We start from the raw sequence: 11,800 nt of genomic DNA, 5'->3' as shown, positions 1-11,800 counted from the left end.
TTTTTGGCACGCCCGGTGGGACCCATTCTCTTTTTTATCTCCGGTTATAATGGTAACATTTTATTATAATAATCATTTAAATATAACCGTTTGCGTCATTCTATTTTGCAGAATGGCACCACAAGTTACTGTGTACTTCCACCAACTCCCATCCGTTAGGATTGCTGGGGAGCAGAAGAAGGTGGGGTTTAAAATGACCTTTGTGATCACTAGGGCACCTGTTGCTGCAATAGTTCCAAAAGTTGTTGAGGTTTCCAAAGGGAAGCAATCCTCGAAGGCTCTTTGTGGTAAGGCTGCCAAAGGATTGAAGAAGAGACAAGCAATGTCTGCTAAAAGAAAGTTTAAGCAGGCTGTGAAGACCGTAGCTGTTCTCCTTCCGAAGATCGCTAAGAATGCGAAGGTCAAAACAGTCAAGACTGTCAAGACTTGTCTTGCAGAAGCTGTTAAGATCAAGGATCAACGACCAGTGCAAATTATGGTTGGTTCGATCCCCATTGACATCGGTATAGTAGAATTTGTCATGATGACCAGTGCTGAAGAGATATCTACTCCAACTTCTCCGATAACAAAAGAGGTGGACAGCTTCACTACATCACCAAATGTTTCGAAGACTACCGAAAAGAGTGTACAAAAAGGGAAAGTGAAGGCAATAGTCAGTGACAAAAATCAAATGGGTTTAGTCACCCAACTTGGAGAAAACTCAGTGAAGAAAGTTAGAAGTGGTGGACTGAGAATGCCACGAGTGAATCTTGGGCCATTATTCAACGATCAAAACCAAGAGCGAGATGATGAGGGTTTGATCATTATGGCCAAGAATTGTCCAACGACGGAGCTTACTGTCAACAATGAAGTGGAGAGAAATGCATTGGTACCATATAAGGGACCAATCACACGATCGAAGGCACGTTGTATGCATGATTCCTATGGTCCTCAAACAATTAGAGATACACCTCTAATAGGCCAAATGGAAGTGTCAACTGCTGATGACGACATAGAATCAAGAAACATGCCAGTTTTAGTTACTGGAACGACAAGCATGGAGGAGCAAGATGAGCAAATTCGAGAATTGAGAAGGATGCTTACTGAAAAGGAGGCTGAAGTTGCGAGACTCTCTGTACATCTGCAAGAAAATGTGGGTGTAGGTCAAGCATCTGGACTAGGACAGACATCTGCATCCCCAATACCCCAACCAGGCTTGAGAACTGAGACAAGACAGCCGGCGGATCCGATACCACAACTAGACTTGAGGACGTTGATTATGGATGGAATACGAGAGTATCAAGCTGCTATGTGTATGCCGGTATTGGGATATCAAAAACCTTACCCGGTGCATTATGATCAAATCCCTTTCCCTCGATATTATGTAAGGCCAAATTTTGAAAAATTCGATGGGATAAATGGGTTTCCGCATGAACATTTGGCATACTATACCTCGGCATGCGGCGAGACTGCTCAATCAGACGCACTATTGATTAGACAATTTGTGCAATCTTTAAAAGGAGCAGCATTCACATGGTATACATAACTTCCTCCAGGTTCCATTATTACATGGGATGATATGCAAAAAGCATTCCTAGCCCAATTTGTCTCCTAAAAAAAGAAAGTAACAATCACAGATTTAGTGGAAACTAAGCAAAGACCGGGAGAAAGTGTAAATGACTTTATCACTAGATGGAGGAATCTTAACCTCCAATGCCCGGAAAAATTGACAGAGATTTCTGCAGTTTCCATGTGTGCTAATAATCTCATGCCAAAAGTGGCTACCTTTATTGGAACTGTGGAACCACAATCTTTTAATGAATTGGTTTCAAAGGCGAGCGTGGTTGAAAGGCAAATAGCTCGTCAGAAGGGTTCCATGTTGAGATCTCGCCCAGAAGAGAGGAAAGTTGAAAATAAAAAGCCGTTAAGAAAGACCGAAACAATGGCTACCTTTGTTAAGAATGACAAAAATCAAAACAAAGGAAAAACAAGAGAAGAGTCAAAGAAACTCACTCTTAAAGAAAGAAAAGAGGTGAAATATTCCTTTGATGATGAGGATGTGGAATAAATTTTCGATGAGTTGCTTGCTGCAAAAGCAATAAAACTCCCTGAGCCAAAAAGGCCAAATGAGGTTGATAAGACCGACGATCCCAATTATTGCCGATACCATCGCATCATCAGTCATTCCTTAAAGAGTTGTTATGTCCTGAAAAATATAGTCGAAGGAATGATCAAAAGAAGAGAAATAGAAGTGGATTCTTCATGTCCAAAGGCAACATCAAATACCGTCTCATTAGTAGAGGACGACCGTTTAGCGGTGAATACCCTACGAAGAGGAGCCATTCTGATAACCTTTGAAATAGACGATGAGGAAAAAGTTGGCAACACATATCCTGAGACACTCATTCCAAGCAATGCCAACATGCCCACGTTGTATGAACTCATGAGTGAGCCAAGTATTGAAACATGGGAGGATCTACCGGACAATAAACCTGAGTTGGGGAATGAGTGGCACCTTCATGTAAATAGGAAGTCCAAGAAGAATGAAAATCGTTTACAGAAAGGTGCGAGGACAATCGAACATTCAGGTATTCGATTTATCGGTAGACCCGAACTAAAAAAAGAACAAAAAGAAAAGAAGAAGAGCTAAGAAGACAAGGAATCTCAATGAAGAAGAATACATGCAACCAATAAGAACGCCATTCACGCTGAAGGAATTTCTGCCTAAAGCACTTCAAGAGGATCCTAGAGCTTCCGAAGAAGAAAAGAGCAATAGTGATATCGCTTCTGAAATATCACTAGAGGAAGAGCCACTCTACGATGAAGATGCCATTCATTGTTGCGTAATTTCTGAAGAAGAAGAAGGGATGAAAGAGCCCGTATCCCTTCAAGATGCCATTGATTCAAAGGAGGTAGATGAGATAACGCTTCGGGAAATGAAGTGTAACATTCAGAAAGCAAAAGAGGCAAATGAGCTCATAAAAGGCAAGAAAAACACAAAAACTGAAGACAACGGAGCCCATCGTAAGTCTATCAGAGAAAAAGAAAGTCGCTCATGCCATGTTAATTACAATATTCTGGCTCATTTAAAGCGCATTCCTACTTTGTTAAGTGTTTATGATGCTCTACAAATGTCTCCAGAGCTTAGAAAGGCGCTCATAACTGCATTAACTGATCCGGAACCTTTTAAAGGGAATATAGAGGCTCCCGGAGGTAAAGTGTCATCTTATGAGATCTGCGCTTCTTGCATGGCATACATCTCCTTTGGTGACGATGACCGCCAACTCGGCGAAGAAAACCACAATCGACCACTTTATGTTACAGGGACGATTTTCGATACTGAAATAAACCGTATAATGTTGGATGGTGGTTCGGCGGTAAATGTACTCCCTTTGAAAAGTCTCAGGGCAGTTGGCTTACAACCTCGACATTTATCTCCTTCCCTATTGACAATCCAAGGGTTCAACCAAGAGGGGGAGAGAGCATTGGGGAGTATCACCTTAAAAGTTGAAATAGGTGAATTAAGCTCAAATGTCCTTTTCCATGTGATCGATTCAAATACTTCCTATAATGTGCTGTTAGGAAGACCATGGCTCCATGGGTGTGGCGTTATCCCTTCGACACTTCACCAATGTTTTAAGTTTTGCAAAGATGGGGAAGTAATGAAAGTAAATGCAGATCTGAACCCGTTTAGAGGGGAACAGGCAAACTACGCTGATGCCAAATTCTACAAATCGGCCGATATCACAATCTTAAAGGATGCCATCAAAATGTCAAAAGGAGAAAAGATGAATGGCACAAATAAACAGGTTAAGAGCTCATCCAAGCCCAATCAAAGGATGACTTTTAAGTACGTGCCCAAAAGTCAGCGAGCTCCTGGACAAAAGGCTTTAGCATCTGTCAAAAGTGTGGTTGAGACATTAATGACCAGTTTCACCTTCCCGCTTCGAAAGCTAGATCAAACTTTCCCAGTTGGAAAAATGCAGATCTCCATTACTTTTGGTGAATATGGAAGCTCAAACAAACGTGTTGTAACTGTCAATTCAAACAAGTCAAGGACATTTCCTAACCCTATGTCAAGAAAATCAAAGGCGAAGGGCAAGAAAGTTTTTTTCAAGAAACAACAAGGAAAAGTTGTAATCAATCAAAACGACTCTTGTTTGAAAGCTACCTTTGAGCCTGAACTGTTTACGGAGAGAGAACAAGACATCTTCTCAGAAGAAAATGCCAGAAATACAGCACCACGAGTTTCTGTCTTTGAAAGAATCAAATACCCATCTGTATCTCGATCAAAATGGTTCAAAAAGAACAATAAGTGGAAGGTAAAAGGACAACAAAAATCTGCTTCATCAGAAAAAGAAGAGATTGTGATTCAAGAGCAACCAGAAGAAAATGAACAGGTCAATTGTGTTTCATTCGAAGAAAGTTCTGGTAATGAATCAGAAAATCGTACACCTGAGCCCTCAGAAGAATTCATCAACACTGTACCAGCTCCTCTGGGATTAGAAGATGGAGGACAAGCAACGGTTGACGAGCTTAAGGAAATTAACCTCGGTACAGAAGAAGATCCAATGCCAGTTTTTGTGAGTGCTCTTTTGACAGCGCAAGAACAACAATCATACATGCAATGTCTTCGAGAATATCGAGATGTGTTTGCTTGGAGTTATAAAGACATGTCAGGGTTAGATCCAGAGGTAGCAGTCCATAAACTAGCTGTATCAAAGGATGTTCGATACGTAAAGCAAGCCCACAGACGTGTCCGTCCACAGTTAGTTGCACAAATTGAAGCAGAGGTTGATAAACTGATTAAAGCTGGTTTCATCCGGGAAGTTCAATATCCAACTTGGTTGGCGAATATTGTCCCTGTACAAAAAAAGAACGGGCAAATTCGTATTTGCGTGGATTATAGAGACCTCAACAATGCTTGTCCAAAGGATGAGTTTCCACTCCCAATAACTGAGTTGTTAGTTGATGCTACTACTGGATTTGGGGCGTTATCCTTCATGGATGGATTCTCGGGATATAATCAAATCAAGATGGCACCAGAAGATGAAGAGCTTACTGCTTTCCGAACACCAAGGGGTGTTTACTGTTATACAGTGATGCCATTCGGACTTAAAAATGCAGGGGCAACATATCAGAGGGCCATGACTGTCGTGTTCGATGACATGCTCCATAACACCGTTGAGTGCTATGTCGATGACTTGGTAGTCAAGACTAAGGAAAGGGAGTATCATTTAAATAATCTTAAACGAGTTTTTGATAGACTCCGACAACACCAAGTTAAAATGAATCCCTTGAAATGTGCATTTGGTGTAACTTCTGGAAAATTCCTCGGGTTTGTGGTGAGACATAGAGGAATTGAAACTGATCCAGCAAAAATAAAGGCAATCACAGAAATGCCTCCACCTCGCAACTTGCGCCAGTTACGAGGAATGCAGGGGAAACTTGCATACATAAGAAGATTTATTTCTAACCTGTCTGGTAGATGCCAACCCTTTACAAGGTTAACTAAAAAAGATGTACCATTTGTATGGGATGATACATGTCAAAATGCTTTTGAAAGCATAAAAAGATACTTGTTGAATCCACCAGTGCTTATGGCTCCAATAATCGGAAAACCATTGATCTTGTATATTGCGGCGCTTGAACGCTCTTTGGGAGCATTGTTAGCTCAAAACAATCAAGATGGGAAAGAGCATGCCCTGTACTATATAAGTAGAACTTTAGTAGGGGCAGAACATAATTATCGCCCAATTGAAAGAATGTGCTTGGCCCTAGTTTTTGCCATCACGAAGTTACGACACTACTTGTTATCGCACTCGGTGACTCTCATATCAAGGGCAGATCCCTTGAGGTACATGCTCTCAAAGCCAGTACTCTCAGGGCGTCTCGCTAAATGGTCTATGGTCTTGTCAGAGTTCGATATCAAGTTTGTTCCACAGAAAGCAGTCAAAGGCCAAGCACTTGCTGATTTCTTGGCAGCACACCCCATTCCTGACAACATGGAATTGCCCGATGACCTTCCAGATGAAGAAGTGTTTGCCACTGAAATGTCTTTCTGGCAGCTTTACTTTGATGGAGCAGCAAGGAAAAATAGTGCTGGGGCAGGTGTTGTACTCATTACACCGTCAGGGGGGTTAATACCGTACTCATTCTCTATTCTCGCAACTTGCACAAATAATGTTGCAGAATATGAAGCACTGATTATTGGTTTGAAAATAGCACTCGAAATGTAGATAAGCCATCTAAGGGTGTTTGGCGACTCTCAGTTGATCATCAAACAAATAAATGGGGAGTACGCTGTCAAGAATGAGAACTTGACTCCATATCACGAGAAAACAAAGCATTTAATGTCCCAGTTTCAAGACATCATGCTAAGTCACATTCCAAGATCAGAAAATGACAAAGCTAACGCCTTAGCTAGTCTCGCAGCATCCTTGATTTTACCAGATGAAAGGGGAATGCAGATAACTGTTGGCGAACGACGTCTGCTACCACTAGTAGTCGAAAGAACACAAGAGGAAGAAACGGTAAATGTAGTCACTTTCAGTGAAAATGCAGAGGATGCAGATTGGCGTCAACCATTGATCGATTACTTCCTACATGGGGCATTACCAGATAGTCCAAAGAAAAAAATAGAAATGCGAATAAGGGTTCTTCAATTTGTCTTCATAAATGACACTTTGTACAGACGATCTTTTGATGAAATATTATTGAGGTGTTTATCAAAAGATGAGGCATCACATGCTCTTCAAGAAACACATGCCAAAACATGTGGAGCTCATCAATCCGGCCCTAAACTTGCAGCACAAATAAAAAGATTGGGTTATTATTGGCCCACCATGGTGCAAGATTCGATTAATTTTGCTAAGCGTTGCAAGTTATGCCAGCTTCATGGAGATTTCATCCACCAACCTCCATTGCCTCTTCATCCATCAGTCATGTCATGGCCATTCGATACTCATGGCTTAGATGTAATTGGACCTTTCACACCAGCATCCTCAAAGGGTCATAAGTATGTTTTGGCTGGGACGAACTATTTTTCAAAATGGGCTGAAGCGGTACCTTTAAAAGAAGTAAAAGCAGAGGATGTGACAAACTTCATAAAGAATCATATAATCTATCGTTATGGAGTGCCGTCAAAGATCATCTCCGACAACGCTCTTTATTTTAGATGCAAAGCAATGACAAAGTTGATGGAAAAATACAAATTTCGACATGGATTTTCAGCAAGTTATAATCCGTCTTCAAATGGCCAAGCAGAAGCCTTCAACAAAGTGCTATGTAAAATCCTGAAGAAAATGGTGTCAAAGAATAGGAGAGATTGGCATGAACGCCTCCCAGAAGCCCTATGGGCTTATAGAACCACAGTGCGAACTGCAACGGGTTGTACACCATACAGTTTGGTTTTCAGCTCTGAGGCCGTACTCCCATTGGAAGTGCAATTACCATCTCTTAGAATTGCTACGCAATTGATGGCGCCGGACGAAAATGTCCAAGTGAGACTAGCTGAGCTTGAAGCATTATGAGAAAAGGTTCGCAGTATAACAAAAGCTTAAAATTTACCAAGCCCAAGTGGCAGGGGCCTTTAACAAAAAGGTAAAATTTAGATCCTTCACGATCGGAGAGTTGGTCCTTACAGTCAAAAGACCAATTGTTATAACAAGAAGGATGCAAGGTAAATTTGAAGCAAAATGGGAATGACCATACGTCATCACTAAGGTCTTTCCAAAAGGGGCATATGAACTTTCTGATTCAGAGGGTCACTGCATTTACCCTTGTGTAAATGGAAAGTTTGTCAAAAAATTCTATGCCTAAATAGGGAGGTACGCCTCCTGATGCATAACCCGCAGAAGAAACATAATAGCGGAAGCAAAGCAATGAACTACGAATGGCTTGATCCCCTAAAAGGGTACGTAGGCAATCCAGTAATAAACTGGATGCAGCCCCAAAATAAAAAAAAAACATGTGTTCCCCATAGAACTACGGAAGGCTTGATTCCTGTAAAAAGGATACGTAGGCAATCTAGTAATAAATTGGATCCAGCCACAAAATCAAAAAAAATAAACTATTTCATTCTATTGGAATGAAATAAAATTGATCAAATATGTTTTATTTCTAAATTAACATAAAGTCTAAAGTAGAGAAAATAAATCCTAAAAGAGACATAAAGAAAAATGTCTAAACAAAAAGAAGGGAGCTAAACGGCAAATAAAAAAGGGGGGACAAGTCATGGATTCTCCTTAAAAAATGCAGCAAGCGAATCACGAATCTTTTGAGATTCTTCCCTTTCAGATTGGATTCCAGCCTCAGCTTTCTCAATTTCGAAGTATCGATCTACTCTCACTGTGGTTTTCAAAATCTGGAGCTCTTCGCTAAGTTTCCACTGTTCTTCTAGGGAAGTCTTCAACTGTTGGACGCGTGCCTCAGCAACCTTCAACCTATCTCCATAAGCCTGACGTAACTGTTGCGCCACTAGTAGCAGTTTTTATGCCTCCAATTCAGCTTGATAACTTCTTCTTCAGTGGCATTTTCTCTGATTACAAGTGATTCAGCATCAGATACTTGAATTGAAAGCGACTGCATTGTGGAAAGGCATTCTTCATCACGATGAAGTAGATATTTAATCTCAGCGCTGTTTAGAACTGCCTTTTCTTCTAAAAAGGATGGAGCATTAGCCAGCTTCTGTTCTGAGTCGAAAAAATCATCTAGGGTATCTTTGAGCCAATTAAGCGCCCGATCATCTAACCTTTTCTGGGCACAAATAAAACCAATTGTATCGAGATACTCAAACACTTGAGAGCGATAAGTCAAAGTCTCTCGGGGTGACTGGGAACTGAAGATCCAAGTAAAGATTTGTCGTAGCATACCAAGCATGAAATCCTTGTTTAACTTATCTATATCAGCTCTAATGAGACGTGAGATTGACATAAACGGTTCTCGAGAGGTTGATGGAGCAACTGACTCTGGAAATGGTTGTTTGATATTCAATTCTTGAGAAGCAGATGCGACGACAAACTCTTGACAAGATTGAATAGCAGTCAGATCTTGAGGCAACACTGTGATTACCGGATTACAGAGAGGAGGAACCACCATCGCCAAAGGATGAGGATTTTCCACATAAAGGACGCTATCTAAACATCTGGATGTCTCTGCACCGGTGTCTCCCCTGATAGGGGTATGTTCCTTAAGTTGATTCTCTTCCAAAAGGTCCTCTTCAAGTGGGCTATCATCTCTCAACGGATTATAATCTGCAAACTCATCCTCTCTGAATGGACTGTCAGTCATATGTTCATCTCCCACATCTAAGCTGTCTTCAGTAATGGGGGTGTCCCGACCGATTGGGGTAGAGGAAGGCTCGGTAGCCTCATGAGGTCCAACATTGGAAATTTTAAGTTTGTCTGAAGCCCAAGGAGCATCAATGTTAGAAGTCTGAGCACGCTGGATTTTTGTCCTCTTATGGCATGTTCCGGAATCGCCTGCTTCATCAAATGACGCACGTTTTCGAACCTCAGAAGTCCCTTCATTTACTTGAGTGCGACACTTAGCAAGCATGTCATCAAGTGTTTCATATACCTTCCTAATATCGGTAATTATGAATGTGGGTTCTTCTGCCTTATAAGACTGCTTACTGAATAAAGAATGAATACTTTTCACAGATCTTCCCAAATACGGTGTACTACATTTCACCCACCAGCGACCGTACCAGCATGTGCATTGGCCTGTCCGAGTCATACTAGGCACCTCAAAACGGGCACCAGTGTCCCTTCTCAGAAGAAAATCCCATGCTCCTTTTATATCAAGAATCCCGATAGATAAACCACGTTTGGGACTGAGGTACAAGTTGTTCGAAGGCACACCTTGGTCAAAGCCAAATTGACGAGCAAATCTATTAGGGGAATATGCTTCGAGGTATAAATTGTTTCCCACTCTTACAGGTAATATAAAGGACCGTAAGGAAATAAGAAGCTCAAAGATGTCATTAGATAAACCATTATCATCTAAGTAAAGACTGTCCACTCTCTCAAAAAAAGAAAACGGACGACAGCGTACGTAGTCCTCGCCCCTGAAAGTGCTTCTAGCTACATTTAAACTTTGCTTATCAGCTGGAAGTCCGGCTACCCTACGCATCCGAGGGGAATTGTCAACAACATCCCAACTTGAATAAAGGCAGGAAAAGTATTCAGCTAGCCATCCTATCACATAATGCATAGGCAAGTGAATTTCAGAAACACCAATTCCTCGTGGATCTGTTGCAGAAGTACTCAATGCACGGTAAATATAACCCAAAACAGAAGGTGCAAGCGACACTTTCTTTCCTTGTGCCATCAAAGTGGCCATGCAGAAAGTTTCAGGCCTAATGTAACTATTCTGATAAGGGAAAACAAACCGGCTCAGCCAAAGAGACAGGAAAGCTGCAAGCATGCTCTCTTCTGAAACATCTAAACGCAAGGTCTTGAGAGAAGGCCTTTCCTTTAAAAAACTTTTCCCTTTACAAGGTGGTTGCTTGGGTTTAGTCAAAGGCCCACTTAGCAACCCATGAAGAAGTGTATCCCCACGATAAAAATACTTAATCCATTCTCCCCAAGAAACCTTTGTGACATTTAAAAATTTACAGATTCTGGAGTGGGTTCTCAAAAGCTCAGCAACAGTATGAGAATACAATGAAGGATTTAGTAATCGAGCGTTGGGCGGAATAAATTCCTCATAAGGAATTCCAAGAATGGTTAAGCCTCCAATCCTTTTCAAATCATATAGAGAGATTCCCATTTCGCCACCACTATGATGAAAGTTATTAGTTTGTGGCCCCCATAGTTCAACAAAGGCTCTTCATACATTAGCATTAAGTGCATAGGGGAACCTAAAAACATCAACCGCTCCATAAATGTTTGCATTACGCAAAATAATGCGGTTATGTATTAAAATGTGCTCAGTCCATTCCATTAGAGAAAGCTAGAAGCAAGCTCGACCACGGAAATTAAATTTTCCTGACATTTTCTTGTCTCTCAAATTGTAAAAAAGGCCTGGATAGAATTCACTTGTCGCCACAAATCTGCAGTCCCCATCATCATCGTTGTTAACTTCCCCAAGAAATTTCCCATTAAAAATAGGACCATGTTGTTGAAGATGTTGAACAGCTTTGGTCTCACTTGAGAATTTATATCTCAAATCTCCACAAGGTACTTTACAAGTGGTGGTCAAAATAGCACGGTGTTTCAAATCAGTAGAGGCAATGATTTCACTTAATGATACTGAACGGCGATATTTTTGACCAAAATCAACCTCTCCGCCGCGATTTTCTGGCGCCCTCTCTGAATAAATCTCCCCATAAACATCGCAACTAAAAAAAAAAAAAAACAAAAAGGGAGTTAAAAAAAAAAAAAAAAGGAACTCAAGCGCCGCACCTGTTCATCAATGACACGCACACGCTTGAGGGGGTATCTGTTCATGGTAAAAAAATAAAAAATAAAAATAATACACGTTTTAATAAAACGTGGTGCAAAAAAAAACGTGGAGCAAAATATAATGGAGAACGTGGAATAGTGATTCAAAAATAAAAATAAAAAAATGATAGGTGCAGAATGTGGTGGGTGCAAAACGTGGGATAGTGAAAAAAAAAAACTGTTAAGGAAATCCTTTATATAAAGGAAGAAACAAGACAGAAAAGATGGGCAGAAAAAAATTTGAGGAAAAAATTTGGGCCGAAGGTTTGGTGCAGGTGTGTGCAGTGAAGAGGAAAAAAAAAAAAAAAAAAAAAAAACTTGGTGCGTGTGTGCAAAGAAAAGTGAAAGAATATATATATATATACATACATATA

Source organism: Morus notabilis, unplaced genomic scaffold, assembly GCF_000414095.1.
Source record: "Morus notabilis unplaced genomic scaffold, ASM41409v2 Scaffold163, whole genome shotgun sequence".
In the NCBI taxonomy this organism is placed as follows: domain Eukaryota; kingdom Viridiplantae; phylum Streptophyta; class Magnoliopsida; order Rosales; family Moraceae; genus Morus; species Morus notabilis.
Note: the sequence above shows the minus strand (reverse complement) of the source record.